Source organism: Ascaphus truei, chromosome 2 (assembly GCF_040206685.1).
Source record: "Ascaphus truei isolate aAscTru1 chromosome 2, aAscTru1.hap1, whole genome shotgun sequence".
Taxonomy (NCBI): Eukaryota; Metazoa; Chordata; class Amphibia; order Anura; family Ascaphidae; genus Ascaphus; species Ascaphus truei.
The window spans coordinates 112,143,707-112,162,581 of NC_134484.1; the positions used below are offsets into that span (position 1 = coordinate 112,143,707).

At 42.5% G+C, this 18,875-nt stretch overlaps 1 long non-coding RNA gene across 1 annotated transcript in view; it reads right to left on the bottom strand.

Annotated features, from left to right (window-relative positions):
- Window positions 1-1,111: 1,111 nt before the first annotated feature.
- LOC142488556 (uncharacterized) overlaps window positions 1,112-18,875 on the bottom strand; it is a 30,788-nt gene continuing 13,024 nt past the window's right edge. The window contains exon 2 of the long non-coding RNA XR_012799492.1: window positions 1,112-1,934. This is a non-coding gene — a long non-coding RNA (uncharacterized LOC142488556). The remainder of the gene's footprint in view (window positions 1,935-18,875) is intronic.

Sequence of the window (18,875 nt, forward strand, 5' to 3'; positions counted from 1 at the left end):
GTACTGCAGCATGCACAGCAATCACTGTGATGGTGCCATCAGCAGCCCACTGCATCACCTTCTTCCTCAAGGTGTTAGGAAACCTGTCCATGTCACTGGAGCATACCCACCATCTCTACTACCCCTGACTTAGAAGGGTGGATCACACTAACATTAATGCCAAAGCAGCACAATAGGCTCCATTGTCCAACCCTCCTAGGAGTTTATCTCTTAGGAGTCTTCCTGTGGCAGGAAGACCTATTTCCCCCCCCCCCCCCCCTGTGGAATCTCCTCCTCCTGAACCACACGTACCACAACCCCAGAGACAACGGGGCCTAGGAGTGGGACCAAAGACCGAGCAGGCAGCAGAGTGGGGCAGGGCCAGGTGCCCCTGAGCAGAATATGTTTCCCTTTGTGTGACATGATGCAGGGGTGTATTGCACTTAGATTGTAACATCTCTGGGGCAGGGAATCCTTTTCCCATTGTTGCTTTCATGTCTGAAGCAATTATTTCAATTATGTGTTATAATCAGGGCCAGCTTGGTCTTTTTCGCGGCTCTGTGCAGGGTCTTTCGCGGGGCCTCTTTCCTGGTCAGGCGCGGCATTTCCTCCTCACATGACGCGGCGTGATGGCCTTGCGGTGTCACATGAAGTCATGGCGCCATGCAACGTCACGTTGTCATGGCAAAGCAGCACCATGCGGTGTCATGTTGTCATGTTCGCCGACAGCTTACAGTTGGAATATCCCCCTCAGAGCAAACAGATATATAAACAAATATATTAGGGAAAATACATGTGGTAGTGATAAGTCTCAGACTGTGATAAATAAATAAAAAGCAGCAAAAACTGCAGTCACTCACACGGGCAAGTGTGAGTGCAATCCTGGGGAAAGGTGTCTTTTCTTACATATATGGTCTCAATGTTTTGTGTCCTTGAGACATGGAGAGATGGTAGGGGTGGAAATGAAAAAGAAGGTTTTAGGGTAATACTCACACGGCCTCGTGTGAGCAAGCACACATAAAATATCTTTGTATTCTTCTTAGGACTTCAGTGCTAGCTTCCAAGTATAAGAAGAATAGCAGGTAGCCCCTCTTTGATGGTGGTGCAAAACAAGGTAAAGTCTTAGATGAAATAGACTGCAAGTAGCTTTATTATGCCTTTAAAAACACTTAAAAACACTAAAATACACTTATTAAAGGTGTAAAAACGAAGAAAGATACAGCCATTCCTTAGGATATTAAACGTAGGGCGCATGGTGCGCAGCTAACTGAGTCCGCGTCCGGGTATAGTGCTGCGCTCCTGTAGACCTACTCCTCGACGGTGGCTGTGTTAGTCCAAACTTGCTTAAAGGTAAGAGCAACGCATTTCGCCCATTTTGGGCTTCCGCAGGCTCCGCAAAAAAAATTCCTCAACCTGTGCTCCCCCTTTCTTTCTGTATCCCTGTACCAACAAGGATTCTGGATAGATCCTATTGGGGTCACAGGAAGGGACGACGAAACAGAGGGGACCCTTGTCCATGTTTTCAAGGTTGTAAACATCTTGTGATATTTCCCCTGTTATACATTTTGGAGGGAGCACCCGAGTTTTTCCTTGTTCCTTAGTGTCGGGAACCGGGCACTGCTTCTACAGAGAGCATAGAATCAGTATGAGGACAATGACAAAGATGTGTAGCTACTGTCAATGGTTACATCATGGCCTTTTTAGTGTTTTGGTTTGTTGTCAGTCTTTTATTTATTTCTTTAAAGTGGATGATGGTGTTCGGATGGTTCACAGTCTCATCCTCAAGTCTCCATCATACCAATCCCTGTGTGATTTGCTTCTGCTGACTTCTCCATAGCCTCTTTTTCTGATATTGACTGCTACTTTTTGCTATTGTGCAGTGTCACTAACTCCACCCGCCTCATTTTGTTTGAGTAGTTTGAAGAGAGATTATTGGGTGCTGCACTCAGTATACACTGCAAAAACAACATTTAGAAGAAAAAAATGTTATTACTAGCCAGGGTTTAACTTTTACACTTACAGTACAACAAGTGACATAACAGTATGTGCTATTATAGTAGTATTCAGCACTAGTTTTGTTTTCATCACAATTAAAGCAACTCAGGGCTCTGATATTCCTTTTTATTATTTAATAAGCCATTACAAGTAAAGCTTAGCATGATAATGCTGGCACGTGTGTGAAACAGCACTCATTAGGGAAGAAGCATTGATGTACAAATCCTGTAATGTCACCAGTTTATTTGTGATTTTTTTAAAAAGGATTGAACCCATTTTGTCCCATTTAATTTGTAAATCGCCTGTTTATTCCTGTACCCCATATGCATAACCTTCCATGTATCTGTATTACTCCTCATCTGCCATTTACCTGCCCAAGTTTACCGTCTATCCAAGTCTTTCTGATGAAAAATTACATCCTGCTCTGATTTAAACTACCTTACACAATTTAGTATCATCACTATCCCAACCTCAAGGTCATTAATAAACAAGTTAAAAGCAGTGGTCCCAGTACCGATACTTGAGGTACTCCACTCACGACTTTAGCCCAAGCTGAAAAGGTTCCATTTATGCCAACTCTCTGTTGTCTCTTCTTCAACCAGTTTTCAATCCAATTTCCTTTATTTTGGCATGCTCCATCCGTGCACAAGTTTTGCTGGAAGTCCTATATCAATATTCTAGGATATAACTACCTATATAAAGACTTTTTAGGATAACAGCCTTTATATCTAGGTGATGATAAAAGTAGACCACTGAAACTCTAAGGTTTCGGACAGGGGTACCATTATTGACAGAAGATTTTCTTGGTATTTATATACAGGCATACCCCGCATTAACGTACGCAATGGGTCCAGAGCATTTATGTAAAGTGAAAATGTACTTAAAGTGAAGCACTCCCTTTTTCCCACTTATCGATGCATGTACTGTACTGCAATTATCATATACGTATAACTGATGTAAATAACACATTTGTAACAGGCTCTATAGTCTCCCCGCTTGCGCACAACTTCAGTACAGGTAGGGAGCCGGTATTGCTGTTCAGGACGTGCTGACACGCGCATGCGTGAGTGTGCCGTTTGCCTATTGGGCGATATGTCCTTACTCGCGAGTGTACTTAAAGTGAGTGTCCTTATGCTGGGGTATGCCTGTATGTTGATTTATGCTCCCTGATTCTCCCCCTCTTGCCCCTTTTCACCCTTCCCATGCTATGTTAAACTGGATATGCGCTCTTTGGAAAACCTTAAAATGTTATATAGTTTGCTAAAATTGATAGTTTAAAGTCCTCTCCCTGGGCAAATTGAATCCAACTTAATTTAATCAATGAATGTAAAGATGATTAGTGACTCGATCGTTTTGTATGATATTAATGTACTAAGATGTGTAATTATTCTCTATCTTAAACTAATGGAAAAGGCGGTGTGGACGAAACCATGGCCTGGAGGTTTTGGATGCGCTTCCTCCTATTTTATGCAGTATTACGAATCGGCAGGTACGAATTAAACATGTCCAACTAGAAGATACAGAGAAGGCTGTGAAATAGCCAAAGCAGATGTATTATAATAAGGGTAATAATGCGAACCAAATCTTGGTAAGCAAATTTAAGAGTGATACAAATCTCAGGTCTCGGCCATCAGACTAAGAGATTACGTACAACTCTTATTTCATTGGTGGGGAAATTCACCATTTTTACTGCAAATTGTGCAACCTAAGTCAAGAAACATCACATCCTACTCCCATTCAACCTGTAACTAAAGAATACTTAGAGAAATGTAACCTACTCAAGCTATCAAGAGAGGATTTACTTATACTGAACCCCAAATAACAAAAGTAGAACTAGATGCAGTAATCAAGGCTCTGAAATCCAATAAGGACCAGATGGGTTTTCAAAGAGCTTTTATTAAAAAAAATCTCTCTCTCTTTTTTTTTTTTATGGCTACTTGGGCCATCTGTGTGCAACTGTGCACATGCACCACACCTTACCATGCAAACACTAGTATATGCATATGGAATACACTAGCATACATTTTGCCTAGAGGCTCCTAAAATTTAAAAAAACACTTCAACAGTATTATGTCAAATTAAAAAATTGGGCACTTACATTGGGGAGGGCCCTTTTTTAATTTGCAGTGTTTGGGAAACAAAATTACAATTGTAATCCCTTTTTTATTTTTTGCTTCAATGTAAAAAAAAGTAACCTTTAGTACATAAGTTTAATTTAATTCGCATGTCAAAAAGTTTGACCAGTTTATTAAAAATAAATAAAGAGAGGATGATTTATTTTGCATTTTGGCTCGTACTTTGATCGGATTCAAAAATGCATTTCAAAGCTCCACCAAACTCTTGCCTAGTAGTTCAATTAGAAAAGCTCATTCTCAAACTGCTACAGTATACAGTACCTGGAGTTTGAAAGGAGCTCTAATCTTAGACCTGCGGACGTGCCCACCTTTATTTAATAATGCAGCATCTTATTTCCTATGTAGGCGACTTCCAACTATAGCCCTGGTAGGTTTGGGCTATTATTCTGTCCTCCTTCTGCCTTCTGTGCAATAATCCCTGGTAAGGGCAGGTTTGCCAGGAGTTAAGATGTGTTCTCCCCACTCACTGCAGATCAGTGAGGCAGAGAAAGCAGTGCAGTCAGGCCTGTGTCCAATAAGGGACAAGGGCGGGCTCTTGTTGTATCTGTCTTAATGATCTGCATTTCCTGTATTGAGTCAGTTGCTCCTACCCTGAGAGGAGCTGAATCTTACCTAACTGAGCTGTCAGGGACCTGGCAGGCTTGAGGCCCTCCCCCTGGGAGAGGCTGGTAGACTTTTCCCACTACTCTGATAGGGGGTAGTGGAAGAGCTAGGCCTGCTTCCAGGGCCCTGACTGGGAGTGTAAGGTCAGGGTCATCCTGAGGGAGAAATCCTGAGAAGTACTTCTGTGACTGTGTATGCTGTACAGTGTGCTGCAGAGGAAATAAAGTGTTCCTGATTATAAAGAAGCGGTTGTGAGACTGGAATCTCTCATCCCTGAGTGGGACGTTCTATTCCAGGGATTCCACCCCATATCCTGGGGCCTGCAATAGATGGAGGCACTGTCACCGTGAGTACGTACTGGGTATGTCCCCAAAAGCCTGTCCTGACCTTCCCCATAATACCATCAAGCGGGAGACTCATGAGTCCTGTAAGCCAGCAGGTGCGCCACACTATTATGCCTTGTAACCAGAGTAGCATTTCCCCTAGGAGACCCTATTTGCGATTGGGTGGGGGAATACCCGTTACACAATGAAATAACTTGCAATGTAACATGACTGAGCAAAGAAATCGCTCACATAAAGTGCTGGTACTATACAAGATGTACGCTCTCTTTTACATGAATTGAAAGATTGAAGGATTTTTCCCATGCAACACAGGCCCCCCAGTGGCAATATCTAATACTGCAGATTTATATCTGTTGGCATAATGAGTTGCCATACTTCCTACTGTTAAAAAGATTCTCTTACAACAAAATTAGTGTACACACATCTATACTTACTATAACAACACATAGATTAAACAAATCTCGTAGATTCTGTCCACCAAGACACGTAGAAACAGTTGCTCTTGTGAATTAGTCAATCAGCCATTGGTCTGCCCATTAATAACATTACAATCTTGCTCATACATAATTTAACCATTAAAAAGGAATGGTAAATTACTTGTAACAGGGTATGTCTTTTCTACCTGTCTTTACACTCCCTGTTATGTAACTCCTGCTAGCTGCAGGCTCTAAGAGATTAATTCTGTGGGCTTGTGACCTCCCTTCATGCTCCTCTCTGATGGACAGAAGTAAGGTGGTAACTCATGGCCTATGTAAGCCTATCAGGGATACGTATAGACCATGAGCCCGACCCTTCTGCTTCCTGATTAAGGGAGTGCCAAATTTACTCAGTCCTGCTCTGGATGCCTGGAGCCTCTGAGACCCTGCACCGCTGTATGAAGAAGATCTGCAGTGATTGCCAATAAAGACACTTGTTCATCATACTCCTGTCTAAGGCCTCGGACATGGTCAGCGCTTATGCGCTGACCCGTGCTGAGGCGCGCTGCTGCTCGGCACTGAGCCCCTGCAGCCGCAATGAGAGCGGCTTTAGCAGGGGCTCGCGCACGCGTCCGCACGCTTGGGGAAGCGTGTGTCTCACGGAGGTTTCAAATTTGGGCCGGTCACGTGAGCGGTTCGCCCAATCAGGGAGAACCAGCTCCGTGATGTCACTGGCCCGCCCCCAGACCCGCCCCCAACACGCCCACGGACGGCGTGCTGTGTAAGGCCAGGGAAAGGCACTGCTTTCCCTGAGCCTCAGCGCGCCTCCGCACTGATTAAACCACTATGTCCCAGGCCTAAGTGTCAGTCCCTGGGCAGGAGGGAAGCATGCATGGTGGGGGCTGATCTCTGGACCCCACTACTGCTGGAGGCGCTAAGCACCCTGAGAAGAAAGTCAGAGAATGGAACCTACGCCTGTCATGATCTCCACTACACAGCAGATCAGCTCAGCTCTCCTGACCCTAACAGGTACTCGCACCAGCACAAGGTAGCAGAAGCTGTGTATCTCCCACTGGGGGTGGGGAGGAAACTGTGCTACATACTGTATTTCACTCATATAAAATCAAAACATATACTCATGTTACTACTTTATTTAAAAGTATGTTATGTATGATAGACATAATATAGACAAAAGGGATCTATTTATCAAGAAACACAGTAATATTTTGTCGTTAACCTGACAGTAAGAGTGGGATTTGGCACATGTATCCCAAATGTTAGTCTGAAAAAAAGGATGGTGTGTTTTAGCGCTAAAAAATAAAAATAAATAAAAAAGTGTGTACAATTGCAATACAAATAATTACAGTACGAATAATAACAACAACGTGGTAGAGAATATTAAAGTGAACAATGTGAACAGGCTGCCAGGAAAAACTAACCCAAACACAGTTAGTGAAAACAAAGAAAACAATACAGACCGGCGCCTTAAAGTCCAAATGGGAGATATAAAGTTCAATTGATGATTGGAATGATCAATGGATGTAGATCTGGTCAAGTGGACAGCTGGTTCCTCGGTATCAGAGGTGTTAGGACATGCAGGGGAGACAAGAAGATATGATCATAGTGTAACACTGTATATAACAGACATGTAACACATACACTTAAACAAACAGACACACACAACACTGAACAACACTAAACAATAGGCTGACTAATATAACGATAGTTTAATAATCACAATAAAATAGCAGGTGACTGGTGACGAGCAGGTCAGGGATCCAGTGTGTAAAAACTGGAATCCTACTTACAGCAGGTCCCTAGGATTTGCGCAGGTAAGGATAGTCTGAGTGTCCGACAACGATGTTGGTGGTCGCGTGCCACGTGCAGGTGCCTGCAGGGGCTGCCTTGGCTGGCTGCCAAAGATGGCGCCGTTCCCTTCTCCTCGTGGCGTCCTTCGTTTGCGCCCGGAAGTATGTCACAGCGGGCGGGACGGGACACCAGGTAACACTTGCCGATACCAGCTCCTGAACACTGCGGGCGGGACGGGACACCAGGTGCCACTTGCCGGTAACTCCTGAACACTGCGGCTCCAGGGACTGATAGAATGGTCTGCTCCTCTACCAGTGCTGCTAATAAATGATTTCTCAATGGCCCAACGCGTTTCGTGCGCATGCGCACTTCAGGGGATTGAAGAAGTGCGCATGCGCACGAAACGCGTTGGGCCATTGAGAAATCATTTATTAGCAGCACTGGTAGAGGAGCAGACCATTCTATCAGTCCCTGGAGCCGCAGTGTTCAGGAGTTACCGGCAAGTGGCACCTGGTGTCCCGTCCCGCCCGCAGTGTTCAGGAGCTGGTATCGGCAAGTGTTACCTGGTGTCCCGTCCCGCCCGCTGTGACGTACTTCCGGGCGCAAATGAAGGACGCCACGAGGAGGAGAAGGGAACGGCGCCATCTTTGGCAGCCAGCCAAGGCAGCCCCTGCAGGCACCTGCACGTGGCACGCGACCACCAACATCGTTGTCGGACACTCAGACTATCCTTACCTGCGCAAATCCTAGGGACCTGCTGTAAGTAGGATTCCAGTTTTTACACACTGGATCCCTGATCTGCTCGTCACCAGTCATCTGCTATTTTATTGTGATTATTAAACTATCGTTATATTAGTCAGCCTATTGTTTAGTGTTGTTCAGTGTTGTGTGTGTCTGTTTGTTTAAGTGTATGTGTTACATGTCTGTTATATACAGTGTTACACTATGATCATATCTTCTTGTCTCCCCTGCATGTCCTAACACCTCTGATACCGAGGAACCAGCTGTCCACTTGACCAGATCTACATCCATTGATCATTCCAATCATCAATTGAACTTTATATCTCCCATTTGGACTTTAAGGCGCCGGTCTGTATTGTTTTCCAAATGTTAGTCTGTCATCTTTTACCTATCTCTTTGCTTAAAAAGAATTACCATACGAATGCACATTTTTCTTTACTACATCATTGTTATACTAGACCCCAAGGTCCCCGTCACTACTGTCTTTGAATTGTAATATACTATTACAATAATGGGATTAACTTTCTGTTTTGGCACATATGTATGGCCAATCCTTTCACCAGCAGCATGCTCCTTACATGGAGAAGCGCAGTGAATATATATTTGTTTTACATTTTCTGTTGGGTCAAATGAAATCCTTAGCAGCACGCTCCTAGAGGGCACCACTATTAGGGCGTGAATAATGTATTTAGCCAATCCACCTGTAACTGCTTATTGAGCAGCTTGTGGGAGGCCAGTCCCTTCTTTTTCAAGGTATATAATCTCCCAGTAAGGACCCTGTAAATTCACTTTACTTACATACATGTAAGTATCTTCACTGGTATATACCCGTTTTTAACTGCACATAGCTTGAAAAGTCTCCTTTGTCTTATAGATTTAGTTTTCACTATGTATATTTATTTCCCCATTTATTGCTATCCCTATGGGAGACGCGCAGGGATTAACTTTCTATTTTTGCACATATGTATGGCCAATCCTTTCACCAGCAGCCTGCTCCTTACATGTAGAAGCGCGGTGAACATATATATTTGTTTTACATACTATTACATATGTAGATCACAGGAACATCCATAATTGAAGTCAGTTTCGGACAATATTAAGTCTCATTGCTGGTGGATATTTCTGATGAGAGATCTGCAAAACATTGCTTTGAAGGCCACGTGTATTTTGCCAATGTTTGTCTTCTGTGATGTCACTGGGTCAAGGATCACCTAGAGCAAAGAATCAAGTATGACCCTAACTTAAATTAAGGGTACAAAATAAAAAAAATACCTTCTCATCGAAATGATTTTTAAAATCTCAGATAAGACTGCTCAAATTCTTGTGTGTCCTCCATAAACCAAGTATTGATTGCTGCCAACCAAAAAAATCATTTCATTCAAGCAAAAATATATATTTATTACTAAGGGGAATAACATTTAGTTACATAAATAAGATTTTCAATGTATGTCTTTTTAACCTAAGGAAAAAAAATAAAACTTCAAATATCAAAGAAAAAAAAATGAAAAACAGACCTCTGACATTTGAGAAGTTAGGATCCAGAGCACCTTGTGACATGTACATTTATCAAATGTACTGTGTGTATACATCTCATGTACACACATAATACGTATTTCACTAACTGTATAAGTCATATATCAATAATCCCTGCTCTAATTAGCTGAAGGCTCTGACCTTCTACCCATATGATTCTGAACATATTAAAGGAGAGAAAACTCCTCTCACACAGCAGCAGAATTTGGTACAATTAGGCAGCTGTTCTTTAAGTTGTAGCCTCATGCAGCAGCACAGAGACCTTTCACACAGTTTCACTATGGAGACTGGTAAACAAGCTAAGCAGTCAGGGAGTAGGTCCTAAAGTAGTCAGGTGGATGACAAACAAAAGTGTAGGCAACACAGAGTTGTAGTAAATATAGTTCACTCCAAGGAAGGGAAGGTAACCATTGGACGGACTGTGCTTTCGCCGGTCCTATTCAATGCTTTATAACAGCAATATGGTTTATATTATAGACAGGACCGCCAACAGGGGGGAGAGCTGGGACTTGTGTCCCGGGCCCGGTAGCTACAGGGGGGCCGGGTGTCCCAGCTCTCCCCTCCTGCAACGGGCCTCTCTCTCCCCCTGCAGCAGGCCTGGCCTTCTGTGCAGGCCCCATCCCCACATGCCAGAAGTCGAGCCCAACTGTTCACCTCTTTGGAGAAGGAAGGTGTGTGTGTATTGATGGGTGGGGGAGGGGGGTTTATGTGTATTGGGGAAGGGGTTAGATGTATTGGAGGAGAGAGAAGTGGGGCATCTCTCCCAATCTCTCAGAGTATGAGAGAGGAGTGGGAGAGATGTCGGGGAGAGTGGGGGCATGGGGAAGAAAGAGGTGGAGGCATGTGTGAGAGAGAGGTGGGGGCATGGGAGAGAGCTGGAGGGAGAGAGAGGTGGGGTGTGGGAAAGAGAGAGGTGGGAGAGGATGAGAGTGAGGGGATAGATGAGGGTATGAGAGATAGAGGACTGGTCTTGCAAGGCCACCGACACTGGGAGTGGGGGAGAGCCGGGACTAATGTCCTGGTGCTTATGGGGGGACCTGGCGCCCAGCTCTCCCCTCCTGCAGTGGGCCTCTCACTCCCCCTGTAGCAGGCACGGCATTCTATGCATGCCCCAACCCCACGTGCCGGAAGTCGTGCCCAACTTTTTGGCACGGCACCGCAGGCCTCCCTCTAAGGTGAAGGAAGGTGTGTGCATGTGTGTGTATATTGGTGGGAGGGGGGTTATGTGTATTGGGGGAGGGGTTATGTGTGTAGCGCAGTTTCCCCCACCCTATAGGAGATATGGTGGCAACTGTGTGTGTGGTGCTTTACCTGTGGCTCAAAGGAGGCCAGAACCTCCGCTGCTGGGAGCCTGGGGTGTACCTGGATCGTATGGTGACAGGCTCCCTCGGGGGTGGAGGCACTATCAGTGTTGGATAACCCCGTCACAGGACACAATGTAAGAAATACACACTGGTATGGTTAAACAAGTTTACTGAACACATAAGAATAACAATAACAGAACCACTCAGGCCTCACAGGGCCGTACCTCCACACAGTGCCCCCAATCACTGTGTCCACACTCTGGTGGGGTTTACCCCAAATTATTGAGGTGCCCTGGGCACCTAACCATCCGGTGTCCACAGAAGCCAACCCACCCAATGTATGTGTGACAGCGCTGTCCACAAGAAGTGTTACTTTTGGTGCACTTGTTGATGGGGATACCTGCCAGGTGCTCCAGCACCTGGTATCACCGACAGAAGAAAACAGTCTGTCCCACGCCATCTCCATCAGGGAAGGCGTCTGCCTCCACATGGGGTGGTATCCGGCTGGAGTGTCCCACCGCGATGATTCTCTAGCCTTGCGGTGGTGGTCCAGACCCAGACCACAGGCCGCAACTGTTGCGCTGCGTTCTGCTGTGTCCCTTACACTAATGATGCTAAGTGGGGCAGTGTTCCTGTCTAAGGGGCCTGCCCCTATAGCAGCCACAAGCTAATTGGGGCTAAGGGCCTACCTTGGGCCTATGAGCATAAGCTAGGCCTAGTCCAGAGAAGCACAGCTCTGTTTTATTCGTAAATATTCTTCTCCAGCCAGTACAGGTTTCTTCTTTGTGAAGAAAAAGGATGGATCACTACAACCCTGTAATGACTACAGAGGTCTTAACAAGATCACCATTAAAAACTGCTATCCCTTACCATTGATTTCAGAACAATTCGATCGCCTCCAAGGAGCCAATATCTTTACTAAATTGGATCTTCTTGGGGCCTACAATTTGGTAAGCATTCGCTAAGGCGATGAATGGAAAATGGCTTTCAACACCCGTGACGGCCACTATGAATACCTCGTCATGCCCTTCAGTCTCTGTAACGCCCCTGCCGTCTTCCAAGACTTTGTGAATGAGATTTTCAGAGATCTGCTCAATCAATTTGTGGTCATTTATCTGGACGACATAATGATCTTTTCTAAATCCCCAAAGGAACATGTCAGTCATGTTAAAAAAAACGAAAAAAAGGGGATGACCGGCACCAAAAAAGGTTAAATACCAAACCAATAAAGGTGTGACAGTCCAAATGCAGTCCTTGAGATGATGAAATTTGATGATTATCACCTCAGCAGGATATATGTGGAATAAAAAAGAAAAGAAAAACAGATAATGGTGCAGTAAATCAACACTAGGGGGGTGGACAAGGGCTGAACAATATGAGACATACAAGACATACAAACGTAAAACACTAGCACAGCCTATATATTAATAAAAAGCAAATTTATTATGGTGTGGAAGGTGCATAAACCGCATCCGGAGGGGTAAAATTACAACCCTACTCACAAGATGCTGGAAAGGTTAAGGCAACGAACTGGATGCATGCAGCTTGGCTCTCAAGATGGCGACCGGAGCACTTTGCCTGGCGTCCACACGTGACCGGGATGGAAGACAGATGACTCAGATGACGGGGCCTCTGGGCGGACGTGACGTCTCCTCCGCTGTAGTCCCACCACAGGCTCACTTCCTCCAGTCCTCCAGTCCTCCTCAGCAACCGCGATGTCGCCGCAAATCGGTTATAGCACTTTGAAGACTGCAGATTTCTCCTTTTGGGACTGCAGACTTCACCACGACCTGGAAACACTCTAAAAACTCGAAACTTCCCGACGCGTTTCGTACGCATGCGCGTACTTCTTCAAGGGATGTGCTTGCCTTTTAGTCTCTATGGTATATATACCATCAGTCCAAAGTTCTTATTGGTTAATTGGATAGTTAATATTAACCCCATGTAGGGCTGATAAACGGCAGCACATAAAGAACGGCCTATGCTAATCAACATACAGAACAACATAAAACATTAAATGGGATAACAAAAAAGAAAAAACATTAAGAAAAAACATTAAAAACATTTAAAAGAACATTGAAAATGCATTAAAAATGATTACAAATGTACAAATGTACAGAGGCAGAACAATGAATTAATGACTTAAAAAAGATGATTATAAAAAGGCTTTGAGTTCAAAGTCGATATTCATTCCTTTCGGGGAGAGAGTTTTTAGTTCATATATCCAGTAAGCTTCACGTATACTGGCCTGCTGGAGTCTACTCCCCCCTCTGGGACTAACATCAACCTGCTCAATTGCCTGACAGATAAGACCCTTGGGATTTTTATCATGGTACAGAGAAAAGTGATGCGAGACACTATGTGTCACTAAGCCCCTCTTAATGTTGTAGATATGCTCATAGACACGTCTCTGGAACGTTCTCCCTGTTCTGCCCACATATTGTAAGCCACAAGGGCATTGCAATAAATATATAACATATATGGAGTGGCAGTTAATGAAATTATGTATAGGGTAACTCCTATTTGTGACCTTAGATGTAAATTGTTTAGAATTTTTACTAAAGGAGCATGCTGCGCACTTTGCACAGGTGAAGAAACCTTTTAGACTCCCTCCTAGTTTCTGTGTTTTTTGGTTCACCGGACAACTGGGAACTAGTTTGGATTTCAAGTTATTAGCCTTTGAAAATATAATATTAGCTTTTTTTGGAAGGATATCTGCCAATACTTCATCTTGTAATAAAATAGGCCAATATTTATTTATAATTTGTTTAATTTTTGGCGCCATCTCATTGTATTGAGTGATGAACGCTACCTGATTGTGACATCTATTTAATGTTTCCTTCTTTTTAGTATCGTACTGAAGTAAAGTGTCCCTATTGATCTCATTAACCTGATTAAAAGCCTCATTTAATTCAAACTCTTGATATTTTCTATTAATGAATTTTTGTTTTAAATCTTCTGCTTGTTTCTTAAAAATCTCATCTTCGGAACAGTTACGTTTAAGACGTACCAGTTGTCCCTTTGGGATATTTCGCAGCCACTGCGGATTATGGTGACTATCCGCGCGCACATAGTTATTAGCCTGCACAGGCTTAAAGAAGGTCTTAGTGTGCAATATATCATCTTTGACATATATGTGAAGGTCCAAAAAATCAATGTGTTCAGTACTAAAACTACAAGTGAACTTAAGATTAAGGTGATTCTGATTTAAATATGTGCAAAAATCATTTAAGGAATCCTGAGTGCCTGACCAAATAAAGATCACATCATCAATGTAGCGCCGCCAGAGCACCAGGCTTGCTCCTAGAGGACAGTTGTTCCAGATGAACTCCTCCTCCCAACTGTCCATAAATAAGTTGGCATAACTAGGAGCAAACCTCGTGCCCATAGCGGTACCACATTTCTGAATGTAATAGTGGGAATTAAAAGTGAAATAATTATGTGTCAAAATAAACCAAATACTCTCCATCAAAAAATTCCTCTTAGTGCGTGAATAGCCACTGGAGTGTTCCAGTTTGCGAGACACGGCCTGGCATCCTTGATGATGGTCGATAACTGTGTATAAGGATGTTACATCAGCTGTGGCAAGAATGTAACCGTGCTGCCATTTTAGATCTTTTAAAATTTGTAGCGTATGTGTCGTGTCTCGCAAATAGGATCTACCACCAGTGACTAAGGGTTGAAGATGGTGATCTATAAATTGTGAAAGATTTGAAGTGAGGGAAGAGATACCAGAAATAATAGGTCTCCCCGGAGGTGCAGTTAAATTTTTGTGAATCTTAGGTATAAAGTAAAATAACGGTGTACGTGGAAACTGAACAGACAAAAACTTGAACTCATCCTCACATATTGCCCCACTATCTACACCAGAAGTCAACAATTCTCCCAGTTCGGCTTTGAAATGCACCAAAGGGTCACTGTTAAGGGGGAGGTATGTGGTCTCATCTCCCAGTAATCTCATGGACTCTTTTAAATAATATTCTTTGTCCATGACCACAATACCCCCACCCTTATCAGCCGATTTGATGACAATCGAGTCATTATTCTCTAGATTTTTGACTGCCTCTTTTTCTTTAATATTAAAATTATCTTTTTTAATTTTGTATGTTCTACATGAGATCTCTAAATCTATGCTGACCATCTCTACAAAGGAGCTCACTAGATGTCCTTGTGCGAACTTTGGATAGAACGTGGATGTTTTTTTAAAAATCTTTTCTTGAGGATCAGTAGTGCTGCGTACCTCTTGAATGGGATTAATTTGATTAGTGATTTTATCCCTAGCAAAATATTTTTTCAGGGCGAGTTTGCGGGCAAATTTGTGAACATCTATAAAGAGATTAAAACTATTCGGTCCACAGACTGGAGCAAACTTAAGCCCTTTGTTAAGTACTTTTTTCTCAATATCAGTGAGCTGATACTGACTGATATTGAAGATATTCGGATGCTCTTTTTTAGTTTTTACCCGATTTCTACTAGTACCTCCTCTTCTCCCTCGGGTCCTGTCTTTCTTTTTTTGTGGTTTAATGGAGGTTGGATTTCTGATATATGTTTGATTATTTCCACCTCTGGGAAGATGTGATCTCTTTCCTTCGTCCATTCTAAAAAAGAAAAATTTGATTTAATGGCTGGTGTGGGAAGTGGTGTATACGAGATGCTTTCCACATCACTCTCTGATCCTATGTCGGACAGCAATGTGTATCTATTGCTGACCGGAATGGGCATTGATTGAGGTAATGTAAGTGCATCATAACGTTCCTTAGCTCTTTTTTGTTGCAGATATAGATTTTTATCATGCAGAGGTTGCTTAACCGGAACGAACGGTGTAGGAACTAGTACATTAGTAGAGGGTTTTTTTGGGCCATTATTGGCTCCCTTGTGTGTAAATTTGCTCCTATTAACATTGGATTCTTTGGATCCTATCGCTAAATTAGGTTTCTTATTGTCTACCTTCGTGACATTAATCTCTTTGGATTTCTTTGCCCAATCTCTCTGACAACCAGTGTCATAATCTTGTTTGTCCCTGAAAAAGCTTCAGCGGAGAAAAACCCTAGCTGAATTGGACGATCATATATTAGATATGAAGATCCAATTAGATCCTTATAAAGACAACAAAGAGTTGCTCGCTTTAGAACCGACAATTAAGAAAAGGCTAGATCAGGCAGAATTAGAGATAGTTCAAATCAAACAACAAAAAATTTTCAGGGACAAACAAGATTATGACACTGGTTGTCAGAGAGATTGGGCAAAGAAATCCAAAGAGATTAATGTCACGAAGGTAGACAATAAGAAACCTAAATTAGCGATAGGATCCAAAGAATCCAATGTTAATAGGAGCAAATTTACACACAAGGGAGCCAATAATGGCCCAAAAAAACCCTCTACTAATGTACTAGTTCCTACACCGTTCGTTCCGGTTAAGCAACCTCTGCATGATAAAAATCTATATCTGCAACAAAAAAGAGCTAAGGAACGTTATGATGCACTTACATTACCTCAATCAATGCCCATTCCGGTCAGCAATAGATACACATTGCTGTCCGACATAGGATCAGAGAGTGATGTGGAAAGCATCTCGTATACACCACTTCCCACACCAGCCATTAAATCAAATTTTTCTTTTTTAGAATGGACGAAGGAAAGAGATCACATCTTCCCAGAGGTGGAAATAATCAAACATATATCAGAAATCCAACCTCCATTAAACCACAAAAAAAGAAAGACAGGACCCGAGGGAGAAGAGGAGGTACTAGTAGAAATCGGGTAAAAACTAAAAAAGAGCATCCGAATATCTTCAATATCAGTCAGTATCAGCTCACTGATATTGAGAAAAAAGTACTTAACAAAGGGCTTAAGTTTGCTCCAGTCTGTGGACCGAATAGTTTTAATCTCTTTATAGATGTTCACAAATTTGCCCGCAAACTCGCCCTGAAAAAATATTTTGCTAGGGATAAAATCACTAATCAAATTAATCCCATTCAAGAGGTACGCAGCACTACTGATCCTCAAGAAAAGATTTTTAAAAAAACATCCACGTTCTATCCAAAGTTCGCACAAGGACATCTAGTGAGCTCCTTTGTAGAGATGGTCAGCATAGATTTAGAGATCTCATGTAGAACATACAAAATTAAAAAAGATAATTTTAATATTAAAGAAAAAGAGGCAGTCAAAAATCTAGAGAATAATGACTCGATTGTCATCAAATCGGCTGATAAGGGTGGGGGTATTGTGGTCATGGACAAAGAATATTATTTAAAAGAGTCCATGAGATTACTGGGAGATGAGACCACATACCTCCCCCTTAACAGTGACCCTTTGGTGCATTTCAAAGTCGAACTGGGAGAATTGTTGACTTCTGGTGTAGATAGTGGGGCAATATGTGAGGATGAGTTCAAGTTTTTGTCTGTTCAGTTTCCACGTACACCGTTATTTTACTTTATACCTAAGATTCACAAAAATTTAACTGCACCTCCGGGGAGACCTATTATTTCTGGTATCTCTTCCCTCACTTCAAATCTTTCACAATTTATAGATCACCATCTTCAACCCTTAGTCACTGGTGGTAGATCCTATTTGCGAGACACGACACATACGCTACAAATTTTAAAAGATCTAAAATGGCAGCACGGTTACATTCTTGCCACAGCTGATGTAACATCCTTATACACAGTTATCGACCATCATCAAGGATGCCAGGCCGTGTCTCGCAAACTGGAACACTCCAGTGGCTATTCACGCACTAAGAGGGATTTTTTGATGGAGAGTATTTGGTTTATTTTGACACATAATTATTTCACTTTTAATTCCCACTATTACATTCAGAAATGTGGTACCGCTATGGGCACGAGGTTTGCTCCTAGTTATGCCAACTTATTTATGGACAGTTGGGAGGAGGAGTTCATCTGGAACAACTGTCCTCTAGGAGCAAGCCTGGTGCTCTGGCGGCGCTACATTGATGATGTGATCTTTATTTGGTCAGACACTCAGGATTCCTTAAATGATTTTTGCACATATTTAAATCAGAATCACCTTAATCTTAAGTTCACTTGTAGTTTTAGTACTGAACACATTGATTTTTTGGACCTTCACATATATGTCAAAGATGATATATTGCACACTAAGACCTTCTTTAAGCCTGTGCAGGCTAATAACTATGTGCGCGCGGATAGTCACCATAATCCGCAGTGGCTGCGAAATATCCCAAAGGGACAACTGGTACGTCTTAAACGTAACTGTTCCGAAGATGAGATTTTTAAGAAACAAGCAGAAGATTTAAAACAAAAATTAATTAATAGAAAATATCAAGAGTTTGAATTAAATGAGGCTTTTAATCAGGTTAATGAGATCAATAGGGACACTTTACTTCAGTACGATACTAAAAAGAAGGAAACATTAAATAGATGTCACAATCAGGTAGCGTTCATCACTCAATACAATGAGATGGCGCCAAAAATTAAACAAATTATAAATAAATATTGGCCTATTTTATTACAAGATGAAGTATTGGCAGATATCGTTCCAAAAAAAGCTAATATTATATTTTCAAAGGCTAATAACTTGAAATCCAAACTAGCTCCCAGTTGTCCAGTGAACCAAAAAAAACAGTAACTAGGAGGGAGTCTAAAAGGTTTCTTCACCTGTGCAAAGTGCCTAGCATGCTCCTTTAGTAAAAATTCTAAACAATTTACATCTAACGTCACTAATAGGAGTTACCCTATACATAATTTCATTAACTGCCACTCCATATATGTTATATATTTATTGCAATGCCCTTGTGGCTTACAATATGTGGGCAGAACAGGGAGAACGTTCCAGAGACGTGTCTATGAGCATATCTACAACATTAAGAGGGGCTTAGTGACACTTAGTGTCTCGCATCACTTTTCTCTGTACCATGATAAAAATCCCAAGGGTCTTATCTGTCAGGCAATTGAGCAGGTTGATGTTAATCCCAGAGGGGGGAGTAGACTCCAGCAGGCCAGTATACGTGACGCTTACTGGATATATGAACTAAAAACT